This window comes from Nicotiana tomentosiformis, chromosome 1 (genome assembly GCF_000390325.3).
Source record: "Nicotiana tomentosiformis chromosome 1, ASM39032v3, whole genome shotgun sequence".
Classification (NCBI taxonomy): Eukaryota; Viridiplantae; Streptophyta; class Magnoliopsida; order Solanales; family Solanaceae; genus Nicotiana; species Nicotiana tomentosiformis.
The window spans coordinates 11,794,572-11,807,414 of record NC_090812.1 but is presented as its reverse complement, the minus strand read 5'-3'; positions in this window follow the sequence as shown (position 1 = coordinate 11,807,414).

Genomic DNA, 12,843 nt, shown 5'->3' with positions numbered 1-12,843 from the left:
ACTCTGGGCAGCCAGCATTTAGTGCACATTCAGCTCCTATCAGTACACCACCACTCCAGAGTCACTACGACGGTTATCCAGCCCATTCGGGTGAGCTTCAGCTTCAGCTTTAGCCGCCATGACATCAGGATGGGTATTATGAGTGTGGGAACATTGGTCACATTAGGAGATATTGCCCTAGGTTATTGAGTAACAGATCTCGATAGGATTCTCGTGCCATCATACCAGCACCGGTTGCTTCACCGCCTGCTCAGCTAGCTAGAAGTAGGGGTCAGGCAGCTAGAGGTGGAGGTCAGACCATTATAGGTGAAGGTCAGGCCGTTAGAGGTTGAGGCCAGCCAGTTAGAGACCGTCCCAGAGATACAGTTCAGAGTAGTGGGGCTCAGCCCCGATTTTATGCTTTTCCAACTAGGCCTGAGGCTGAGTCATATGATGCTGTGATCACAGGTATTATTCCAGTTTGCCATAGAGATGCTTCAGTTCTATTTGATCCAGGATCTACTTATTCCTATGTGTCCTCCTATTTTGCTTCTTATTTGGTTGTGCCTTGTGATTCTTTGAGTGCTTCTGTGTGTGTATCTATACCGGTGGGAGACTTTGTTGTAGTAGACCATGTCTATCGTTCTTGTGTGATTACTATTGGTAGTCTTGAGACTAGTGTGGATCTTCTACTTCTTGATATGGTAGATTTTGATGTCATCTTGGGTATGGATTGGCTGTCACCTTATCATGCTATATTGGATTGTCATGCCAAGACAGTGACCCTAGCTATGCCGGGGTTACCTCGTTTAGAGTGGAAAGGAATTTCTGGTCATTTTATCAGCAGGGTTATTTCTTATTTGAAGGTTTGGCGTATGGTCGAGAAAGGGTGTCTAGCCTATTTGGCTTATATTCGCGATTCCGGTGCGGATGTTCCTTCTATGGACTCAGTACCAGTTGTTCGTGAATTTCCAAAAGTATTTTCTGCAGATTTGACGATGCCACCCGATAGAGATATTGACTTCTGTATTGATTTGGCTCCGGGAACTCTACCCATTCTATCCTACCATACCGTATGGCCCCACCAGAGCTGAAAGAATTGAAGGAACAGTTACAAGACTTGCTCGATCAGGGATTCATTAGACCCAGTGTCTCGCCCTAGGGTGCACCAGTATTATTTGTAAAGAAGAAAATGGTTCAATACGAATGTGTATAGATTATCGGCAGTTAAACAAGGCTACTATCAAGAACAAATATCCACTGCCAAGAATTGATGACTTATTCGATCAACTTCAGGGTGCCAAGATGTTTTCAAAGATCGGCTTGAGGTCTGGTTACCATCAGTTGAAGATTAGGGCATCTGATGTCCCTAAGACAGCTTTTCGGACTCGGTATGTGCATTACGAATTCCCAGTGATGTCATTTGGGTTGACAAATGCCCCAACAACATTTATGGATTTGATGAATCGGGTGTTTAAACCCTTTTTGGATTCTTTTGTGGTTGTATTCATTGATGATATCTTAATTTACTCCAACAGTCGAGAGAAACATGAGCAATATCTTTGGAGTGTGCTTCAGACTTTGAAGAATAATCAGTTATATGCCAAATTTTCAAAATGTGAATTTTGGTTAGACTTAGTTTCCTTTTGGGGGCATGTTGTATCAACAGAAGGCATAAAGGTGGATCCTAAGAAGATTGAGGTTGTTCAGAATTGGCCTAGACCTACTTCAGTTACAGAGATCCGGAGTTTCCTGGGGTTAGCAGGTTATTATTGTTGGTTCATGGAAGAGTTTTCATCTATAGCAAGTGTGATGACCCAAAATGTCATCTTTAAATTTAATAATTAATTCTGTATTCTAAGACCTCGAAAAGCACTATCGACTTGCGTGTGCAGTCCATAAAAATTTTTCGGAAAGTTTTTAGGTGAAAAATGAATTTAAATGTGAATTAGAGCTTTAAAACTCAACTGAGTTGACTTTGGTCAACATTTTGAGCAAACAGACTCGGATTAGTGTTTTGATAATTTTGGTAGGTCCGTATCGTGATTTGGGACTTAGGCGTATGCCCGGAATCAAATTCCGAGGTACCTAGCCAGAGATATGGAATTTTGATGAAAAATTAAAAGTTTAAGTTCAAATAGTGACCGGATGTCAAATTATATGCAAACGACCCCGGAATAGAATTTTGATGATTCCAAGAGCTCCGTATGGTGATTTTTGACTTAGGAGCGTGATCAAAATTTTATTTGGAAGTCCGTAATAGAATTAGGCTTGAAATGCCGAAAGTTGAATTTTTGGGAAGTTTGACCGAGGGGTTGACTTTTTGATATCGGGGTCAAAATCCGATTCTGAAAATTTTCATAACTCAGTTATGTCATTTATGACTTGTGTGCAAAATTTGAAGTCATTCCGAATTGATTTGATGTGTTTCGACACAAGATATAGAATTTGAAAGTTCAAAGTTCATTGATTTTGATTTGAGGTGCGATTCGTCGTTTTGATGTTGTTTGATGTAGTTTGAAGGCTCGACTAAGTTCGTATGGTATTTTGGGACATGTTGTAATAATTGGTTAAGGTCCCGAGGGTCTCGGGTGGATTTCGAAAGGTAAACGGAATTGATTTCGGACAAAGAGTGCTGGAAATTTCTGTTGCAAAAATTCCGTGCGTGGAGCCAACTTTGGAAGCTTATATCTCGCAATTCATAAGAAATCAGAAAATGTGCAAAACATCAAAGTTGTAGTCGTATGATTATAGGTTCCAGAAAGTTAAACTATGCATTATTTGGACATTTGTACAGAAAGTTATGACGGATTGAATAAAGGCTGGTAGAGCAGTTTTGCCAGAAATTTCGCCAGAAATTCTGATGCATGCAGCCGACTTTGGGAGCTTATATCTCGCAATGCATAAGGAATCAGAATAATTGCAAAACACGAAAGTTGTAGTCGGTGGATTCTAGTTTCCAGAAAGTTAAACCATTTATCATTTGGACATTTGTACATAAAGTTATGATTAATTAAAATAAGACTGGTAGAGCTATTTCTGGTAGACTTTTAGTGACGAAAAAATGGACTTTTAGTGACGGATTGGCAGAAACTTAAGGACCAAAAATGCTCATTTCATTCATTTCGTTTTGGATTTTTGGAGCACGGTTCTTGGGCGATTTTTGGGCGATTTTCACGGGAAAATATTGGGGTAAGTGTTCCTTATCCTATATTGATTATATTTCATGATTCCATACTCATTTACATCATGAATCCGTGAATTTATGGAAGAAAAATCAAGATTTTTGCAAAATCTTCCAAAAACGAAAATTTAAGATTTGGAGGTCGAGTTGTTATCGGATTTTGGTAAAATTGGTATGGGTGGACTCGTAATTGAATGGGTTGTCGGATTTTATAAGTTTCGCCGGATTCCGAGATGTGGGCCCCACGGGCAAATTTTGAGCTAATTTCGGATTTTAATGAAAATATAATATTTTCTTATGAAATTGATTACTATAATTTTTGTTGACTGTATCGAATTAATTATGACAAGATACGAGTCGATCGGAGTCGAAAAATCGAGGAAAAAGCATAATACTTGGTTAAATTGGAGCAAGTCGAGGTAAGTGACTTGTCTAACCTTGTGTGGGGGAAAATTCCCCTAGGATTGATATTGATGTGATTATTGAAATGTGTTGAAAATCATGTGCACGAGATGACGAGTATGTACACGGACTAAATTGTGAAAGATTATATTTTTAAATTGTGTAGATCACTGTTGCGCATTTATTAAATTATTTTATCTTGTTATATTCTTCATCATTGATATGAGATATATACTTCAAATTTGTTTGATCTTTTCTTACTAATTGTTTTACCTGTTTAGTTGAAACTTGGTTTCTTTTATTCTGTGCATTATTTGAAGGTTGATTTTTTTAAAATTAAATATTATTAATATGAAGTATTTGACATTTTTAAACTTGATATTGAAGCAACGTAGTAAAGATTTTGAAATATTATTTTCCTAAATTATTTACTCCTGAATATTTTTATACTCATTGTGAGGGAGCCGTGAGCTCTTTATTGTGGAAGAATATTATTGTTGAATTATTTTGACATGAGCCGTGAGCTCTTTATTGTGGAAAACTATTATTGATGATTTATTTTGGCATGAGCCGTGAGCTCTTTATTGTGGAAAAATATTGTTGTTGAGTTATTTTGGCAAGTTAAATTATTTGAGCACTTGAGGTGCAAATTGTGATATATTGTGATATTGATACGCATGCGGTGGTATAAAGTCTGGGTGTTGAAATGCATGCGGTGAGATAAGGGTGGCTTGATACGCGTGGTTAGTAGGGGTGACTACTAGAAGTCATGCGGTGTGATAAGGGTGGCTAAAATGCGGGATGCTATTTCGGGAAAAAATATTTTCTTTAAATAAATTGTGAAGGCTCCCGCGGTGATATAAGAAAATGAGATATTGTGAATTTATTTATGATTTGGGACTACGAGGCGGTACCTCGAGAGTGCCCTTGTTGATATTGATTTATGGCCATAGTTGCTTTCGATTAATTGTTGTGATTTTCATAAAGTTGAAGGAAATTCTGTTTTGATTCCACAAGATATTATTTGTAATTATTTGATGTCATTAAATGTGACATACTATTTGATTCATTTCCAATGTCATTTTATTTTACTACATTGATAAATATTTTACCATGCCATTATTATATTCCAGTAGGGCCTCACCTGACCTCGTCACTACTCTACCGAGGTTAAGCTTGGCACTTACTGGGTACTGTTGTGGTGTACTCATACTACGCTTCTGCACATCTTTTTGTGCAGATCCAGGTACATTTTACCAGCCTAGACGTCAGTGAGTTACCTGCGCACGGAGACTTCGAGGTATATCTGCCAGCGTCCGCAGACTCCGGAGTCCCCTTCTATCATTTTATGTTGCTTTCTTATATTTTATTTAGACCTTGACATATAGAGACATTGAGAATAAATTCTTAGAAGCTTGTGACTTATTTCTACCGAGTTTTGGGAGTTGAAATTGTTTGAATTGTAGTTTATTTATTTCAGATATTTATTATTATTCCGCATTGACAGGCTTACCTAGTCTTAGAGACTAGGTGCCATCACGACATCCTACGGAGGGAATTTGGGGTCGTGACAGCAAGCCCATTGACCAAACTGACCCAGAAAGGTATCCCATTCAAATGGTCAGACGAGTATGAGTTGGGCTTCCAAAAGCTCAAGACCGCTTTGACAACGGCGCCAGTGTTGGTATTACCCACAGGTTTAGGATCTTATACGGTATATTGTGATGCATCTCACATTGGGCTTGGTGCAGTACTAATGCAAGATGGCAGGGTGTTTACATATGCGTCGCGATAGTTGAAAGTTCACGAGAAGAATTATCCTATTCATGATTTAGAATTGGCAGTCATTGTTCATGCGCTGAATATTTGGAGGCATTACCTCCACGGTGTCTTGTGTGAGGTATTTACTGATCATCGTAGTCTTCAGTATTTGTTCAAACAAAAAAAATCTTAATTTGAGGCAGAGAGGATGGTTGGAATTGTTGAAAGACTATGATATCACCATTTTGTATCACCCCGGAAAGGCTAATGTGGTGGCCGATGCTTTGAGTAGAAAGGCTGTGAGTGTGGGCAGCCTTGATTATATTCCGGTTGGTGAGAGATCATTAGCTGTAGATGTCCAGACTTTGGCTAATCAGTTCATGAGGTTAGATATTTCAGAGCCCAATCGGGTTTTAGCTTGCACAATCGCTCAGTCTTCTTTATATGAGCGCATCAGAGGACGGCAGTATGATGATCCTCATTTATTTGTCCTCAAGGACACGGTGCGACACGGTGATGCCAAACAGGTTGTTGTAGGGGAAGATGGAGTTTTGTGAATGCATGGTCGCATTTGTGTGCCTAATGTGGATGGGCTTCGTGAATTAATTCTAGAACAGTCCCACAGTTCTAGGTATTTTATTCATCCAGGTGCCTCTAAAATGTATCAAGATTTACAGCAACATTATTGGTGGAGTAGAATGAAGAAGGACATAGTTGCATATGTAGCTCGGTGTCTAAATTGTCAACAAGTAAAGTACGAGCATCAGAGACCTGGTAGTTTGCTTTAGAAGTTAGAAATTCCTGAGTGGAAGTGAGAGCGTATCACTATGAATTTTGTTGTTGGGCTCCCATAGACTCAGAGAAAATTTGACGCAGTTTGGGTCATTGTGGACAGGTTGACCCAGTCAGCACATTTCATTCCAGTGGTAGTTACCTATTCTTCATAGCGGTTTGCTGAAATTTACATTCGTGAGATTGTCCGCCTTCACAGTATGTCCGTGTCTATTATTTCAGATCGAGGTACGCAGTTTACCTCACACTTTTGGAGGGCTGTACAACATAAGTTAGGCACGCGGGTTGAGTTGAGTACAATATTTCATCCATAGACAGACAGATAGTCAAAGCGCACTATTCAGATATTAGAAGATATGCTTCGCGCTTGTGTTATAGACTTTGGAGAATGCTTCACTATTCAGATATGCATCTACCCAGGAGTTTGAGTTGGACATGCGGAGTAAATATCCACACCTTTTTCCCAGTTCAGGTACTTTTTCTAACTCCGTTCGAGGACGAACGTTTGTTTTAGAGGTGAAGAATGTGATGACCCAAAAGGTCATCTGTAAATTTAATAATTGTTTTTGTGATCTAAGACCTCGAAAAACTCTATTCATCATTCCTTGACATGCGTGCGCAGTCCGTATAATTTTTCAAAAAGTTTTTATATGAAAAATTGATTAAAATATGAAATAAAGCCTTAAAACTCAACTAAGTTGACTTTGGTCAACCTTTTGAGAAAATGGACTCAGATCAGTATTTTGATAGTTCCGGTAGGTCCGTATCGTGATTTAGGACTTGGGCGTATGACCGGAATTTAATTTGGAGGTCCCTAGCTTGAATTATCGCAGTTGGCGGAAACTAGAAGCCTAAAGGCTTAAAGATTTCAAAGTTTAACTGCAAATTGACTTTTTTTGATATCGGGGTCGGATTCGAGTTCTGAAAATTTTCATAGGTCTGTTATGTCATTTATGACTTGTCTGTCGAATTTGGTGAGAAACGAAGTTGATTTAACGTGATTCGGACGTTCGGTTGTGAAAATAGAAGTTTTAAAGTTTTCATAAAAATTTCATTTGATTTGGTGTCTGATTCGTAATTCTAGGTGTTAAATTGGTGTTTTGATCACGCGAGCGAGTTCGTATGAGATTTTTGGACTTGTGTGCATGTTTGGTTTGGAGCCCCGAGGGCTCGAGTGAGTTTCGGATAGCCTACGGACCATTTGAACTTTGGAAAAATATGGTATTTCCCAGTTCTGGTTTCCTTAATCGCGATCGCATGGCTTCATCCGTGATCGCGAAGGCTTGTTGAGCACTGATGAAAATTTATACTATGCGATCGCACAGTTGGAAAAGCTAAGGCATCGCGAACGCGTGGGCAAAGCCGCGTTCGCGAAGAAGGAATGAGGCAGAAACGGAAGCACCAAATTTGTGCTACGCGATCATACAAGTCAGTACGCGATCGCGTAAGGCTGAGAAAATGTTCTATGCGATCGCATGTCCATTTACGCGATCGCGTAGAGTTAATAATCCGGGCAGCCAAAATGTGCTTCGCGATCGCAAAGAATTATCCGTGATCGCGAAGACTAAAATGAACCTGGGCAAAAGTTGTTCTACGCGATCGCAAACAAATTTCCGCGATCGCGATGAGTAAAAATCTGGGCAAACAAAACTTAAGTTCTGGAAATGGGATTTCGACCCATTTTTCACCATTTTCGATTTTGAGCTCGGGTAAGATGATTTTTGGGCGATTTACATGGAAAAATATTGGTGGTAAGTGTTCATTATCCTATATTGATTATATTTCATGTTTTCATACTCATTTACATTATGAATCTCTGAATTTATGGAAGAAAATTCAGATTTTTATAAAATCTTCCAAAAATATAAAATGAGGATTTGAAAGCCAATCCGATGTCGGAATTCGATAATATTTAAATAGTTGAACTCATATCGGAACGGGTGTTTGGATTTCATGAGTTTTTTCTGTATTCTAGACGTGGGCCCCACTGTCGATTTTTAAAATAAATTTCGAATTTTTATCCGGAAAATTAGTAAATTCATATGGAATTAATTCCTATGATTCGTATTGAGTATATCGAATTGTTTGTGAATAGATTTGACGCTTTTGGAGACAAATTCAAAAGGAAAAGTTGTGGTCAAGTAATTGATTGGAATTTGCAAAACAAGGTAAGTGCCGTGGTTAACCTTGACTTGAGGGAATAGAACCCCTAAATTATTTGCTATGTGAATTTTATATGCAACGATGTATAGGCAAGGTGACGAGTGCCTATACTTTGTCAATTTAACTGATTGCCTAATTATTTAAACATCTTAAATTGTTTTAAGACACGAATTAATTGTTATAATAATTGGTTCTCTCCTATTCTTTGCCAAATATTAATTCTGAAATTCCTGCAATAATTGTTACATGCTTATTTGATTTATGTATCTTAATTGCTACTTGACACTTAGCATATTAAATATTAAACTGTATATTTTCTCCCTGATTTTTACAATAAATTGTTACTTGTCATTGTTTGTTTCATTAATAAATCATAATTATTGTATGATTGTTGTTTTATAATTTCATATTAATTGTTGCATTTATTGGGGAAATTTCTTTTATAAGAATTGGTAAATGAATATATTGGAGGAGCGGGTTGCATGTCGCAACAGAAATAAAAATGAATATTAAAATAACTAATATTATTCTAATGTTAGCTTGCCTAGCAAGTGAAATGTTAGGCGCCATCACGGTCCTGAAGGTGGGAATTTCGGGTCGTGGTAGTTGCTCAGGAAGGTGGGAATTTCAGGTCGTGACATTAGAGAAAGCTGTTTGGGCTATTTCCTTGATTTACCTCGAGTTTCTATCCAAACACAATTGATTCATTCTTTAATGTTTAGGGAGTTAGTTCAAGATAAGTGTGATAAATTTTATGTGAAATTGAATGACGAATGTGTTTTACGTTTTGGTCTTTGGGAATTTGATGTTGTAAGTGGTTTAAACTGTTGTGGCAATGAATATGTTGAGGGTAACTTTAGTGGACCCAATAGGTTGGTGGATACTTATTTTTTTGGTTTTGAAGCGGTGTCAAAGAAGTCGCTTATTGATTGTTTTGAGAAGAAAAAATGGCAGTCTGATGAAGACGCATTTAAGATTGCAATCATTTATTTCATAAACACATTTCTAATGTCCCCTCAGGCTCAGAAAATATTTAAAAGTAAACGTGATTTCCATCTTGTCGAGAGTGAGTATGTGTCATTTATCTAGAGTAAGATTGCGTTTCGAGCTTTAATAAAGTCGGTGAGAGACATGTTGTGGGGAAAATCTGAGTTTTATAGGATTGGTGAATTTTCTCTTGCAGTACAGGTGTGGTTCTATGAATGTTGCATTGTAGTTGATAAAAAGTTTGTTGTTCGCGTTGGAGATCATACACCACATATATTGAATTGGGAAATGACAGATAGACCAATGCGTGAGGAATTCTTTACTGGTTCCTTCAACAACATAGGGAATAAAGTACCAGCTTTTATGTATTGATGGGTTATACATATATAATACACTGTAATTCATTATTATACATCAAATATACAGTTTTTATACATCTTTGATACATCTAGGACTGAAGTACCTTTTGTTACATTTGCAGTTTAAAAATATTTCTCCTACAACTGAAGAGCTAGGGAGATTTACCTTGCCTATTGAAGTTAACGATGAGTATCAGAAATATTTGACATCACGTAACAGGGAAAAACTTCCTATTGATGATAACGATGATTTTGTCACGCCATCCCCGAAACAGATTAAGGAGCTTGTCCCACTAAAAAAGGCGCCGGGTGTCCAACCTGTTGATTATGACCACGAGTTACAGAAGTTGAAAGCTGATGTTAAACAGGTTTGTATTGGTTTTATATATTTTATTTTTTGAAAGTTTTGTTAAAAATGTATATTCAAAGTCTATTATTTTTCTTATTTGTTTCCTTTTGTAGCTGCATAAGCAGTTAAAGTCCTTCATGGAATATGTTTTTTGATAAATTCAAGGAAGTTTTTGAGTTGATAAATTCCAAGGTATGTGTTTCTTTTCCATTATGCATTTCCTTTTATTTTTTTAGTTAACTTACTGTAAAAATATGGTACACATCCAGAGGAAGACACTAGTGGTCGTCAAGACAATAATAATTTTCTGAGCAATATGGAGTTTGATGGTAATGAAGATGTTGACATGGATAGTTGTAAGGTGTGTTTAGTTGTACATTCTGTACTTTTTCTTTTTCTTTTCTTTGTTGTTTTTGATAATTAGATTCTTTTTAAAAATAATTAGGTTGGTGAAAGTGAAGGTAATGATGCTCCACATTCTCAAGGAGATACCGGTACACATCATCGTAATAACATTGTGCTCGATGCAATATATCAGTTAGGTGTCAACATCATGGAAGAACCTTCTGGTCTAAAAGTTAACATGTTCGTTGCTAAAGTAACTTTCACACCAGATATAGCGCATGCTGGCGCTATTGGTGAGACTGCAGATGAGGCGGCAGGGGAGACGGAGGCAGAATCTGAGAAAGAAAAGGTTTCTGAATCTCAGACTGGTATTTTTTGTGTGACTGCAAGTGTTGATGAGGCGACAGGGGAGATGAAAGAATAATCTGAGAAAGAGGTTCCTAAATCTCAGATTATTCTATACCAGCCTGAATTACTTCTTGAAGTTTCGCCGCAAATGGAAAAAAGAAAGAGATGTCCTGCAAAGGCCGTGCAGTCTCCGTTCATTACTGTATTTGATTTAGGATCCAGTACTGTGTTGTTGCAGCGAAAGAAAAAAAGAAATTTTATGCTGTTAAACATCTTTTTCAAAGCACAATCAGAACTGGCGTTAACAACTATTTGTTGAATGTATTTGTTATGTGGGTCAAAGAAGGGAAGTCCAGAAAGAAGTATGTTTCCAGCTTCTGAGTTTTGTTCAGTTTTATATTTTAATATATTGTCATTTGTGACATTATTTTATATCAAATCACTGTATCTCTTTTGTGTATATCTGTTATCAGGAATGAAATTTACCCGAACCATGTTAGTGAACTCATTCCTGCTTATGATCTTGGTGTATATCATGTTGAAGACAAAAAAATAGTTTTACACTTTGGCATATAATGGTTAGCCTTTAGATGAATCGTTATGTAAGAAGTTACTTTTACAGTTTTAAAAAAAATAATTTTAGCCAGTGTACACGTGATCAGGATAAGTTAGAACAGATTATTAATTGCTATCTTGCCTGGTATAAGAGAAGTAGTGAGCATTCATTTTTCTTTTTTTTTTCTTCTGTGAATTTGATTTGAAAAGGTGTAGCTGCTTAAAGCTTACGAGCCTTCAGTGATTAATTATTTGTTATATTTTGTTTAAGCACATTGATGTTTTGTTCTATTATTTGAGGAAGAAGGGGAAGTATGACAAAGATCTACCTGTAACATTCACCACCACAGATTGGTACTTCGACGAGAAACTTAATGAGTTGTGGCAGACGTTTATTGATACAGATGGAGATAGTGAAGTATTCAATCCGAAGCATGTCATTGCAGAGTATATTCAGGGGTATGTCTTGGATACTAATGTTCCATAGAACACTGTCGAGCACGTCTTAATGCCAATTAATGTTGCGGAACAATGGCATTGGATAATATTAGGTTGTGATGTTCTTCAAGGATAGGTGCATATATGTGTATGACTTTATGAGCGGTGGAGCTACTCATCAAGCCAAAGTTCATAACACAATGCACAAATATTCTGTGTTGCTGCCTCATTTTTTCGTGCACACGTATTTCTATTTACACAAAAAGATATCAATTGGCGCACTGGTGTCTACAAATTAAAGGACTTGATTACCCCTTTTGATGTAAAACTGGTTGAAGGACTGCCTCAACAAGTCGAAGCGTATGAATTTCTTTCATTATTGGTATGAATTTTTGTAGTGATTGTGGTGTATTTGCGGCATCATTTGCTGAGTATTTCATTGAGGGCAAGAAGTCTCCTAAAATATTCAATTCCTATGCACACCGACGCAGATTTGGTGCTCTCTTATGGGATTATGCTAGAAAGAAGATGGAAGTGATCGTGCAAAGTGATGATGAGATTATTGATTGACAGAATATGTCGCGAAAGCGGAAGAAGTAGTTACCTTTTCATTGTTGTAGGATGAACTTAATAATTTCATTTTGTATTGTGTTTTGTTATGTTGTCATTGTTGTAAGATAGATCAGATTTGTTTATGTTTGAATTTTATGAATACTTTTAAGATTTGTACGGCAAATGAGATGTCTTCTCTATTATAAAGGTTTAATGAGTTTTAGTGCAATATTGGAGTGTTGCAGTTTAGTTTATTTTGGTGTTTTCTCCCTTGATTTTGTATTGTGAATTCAAGATATGAAAAATATACGGTAGTTTAGGATACACTGTCTCATCCAGATACACGCATGATACACATATGATGCAGATATGATACACACATGATACATAGATGATACAATCATTTTGGATTGCTGCACAGTTAGTTTCTTCACAATGAGTTCTGCAGTTTGGTTTTGAAATATGTATTGATGAAGCCACACTCTTATTTGCAAATTTCTAACACTATTTGCATAGTTTTCTAGTTGATACAACTGTTTTTTATTAGTTAGCTTTGTTATTACACAAATACAGACATGAGTAAGAGCCGATTCACAGGACACATAGGTGATACACAAGAGATACATAGA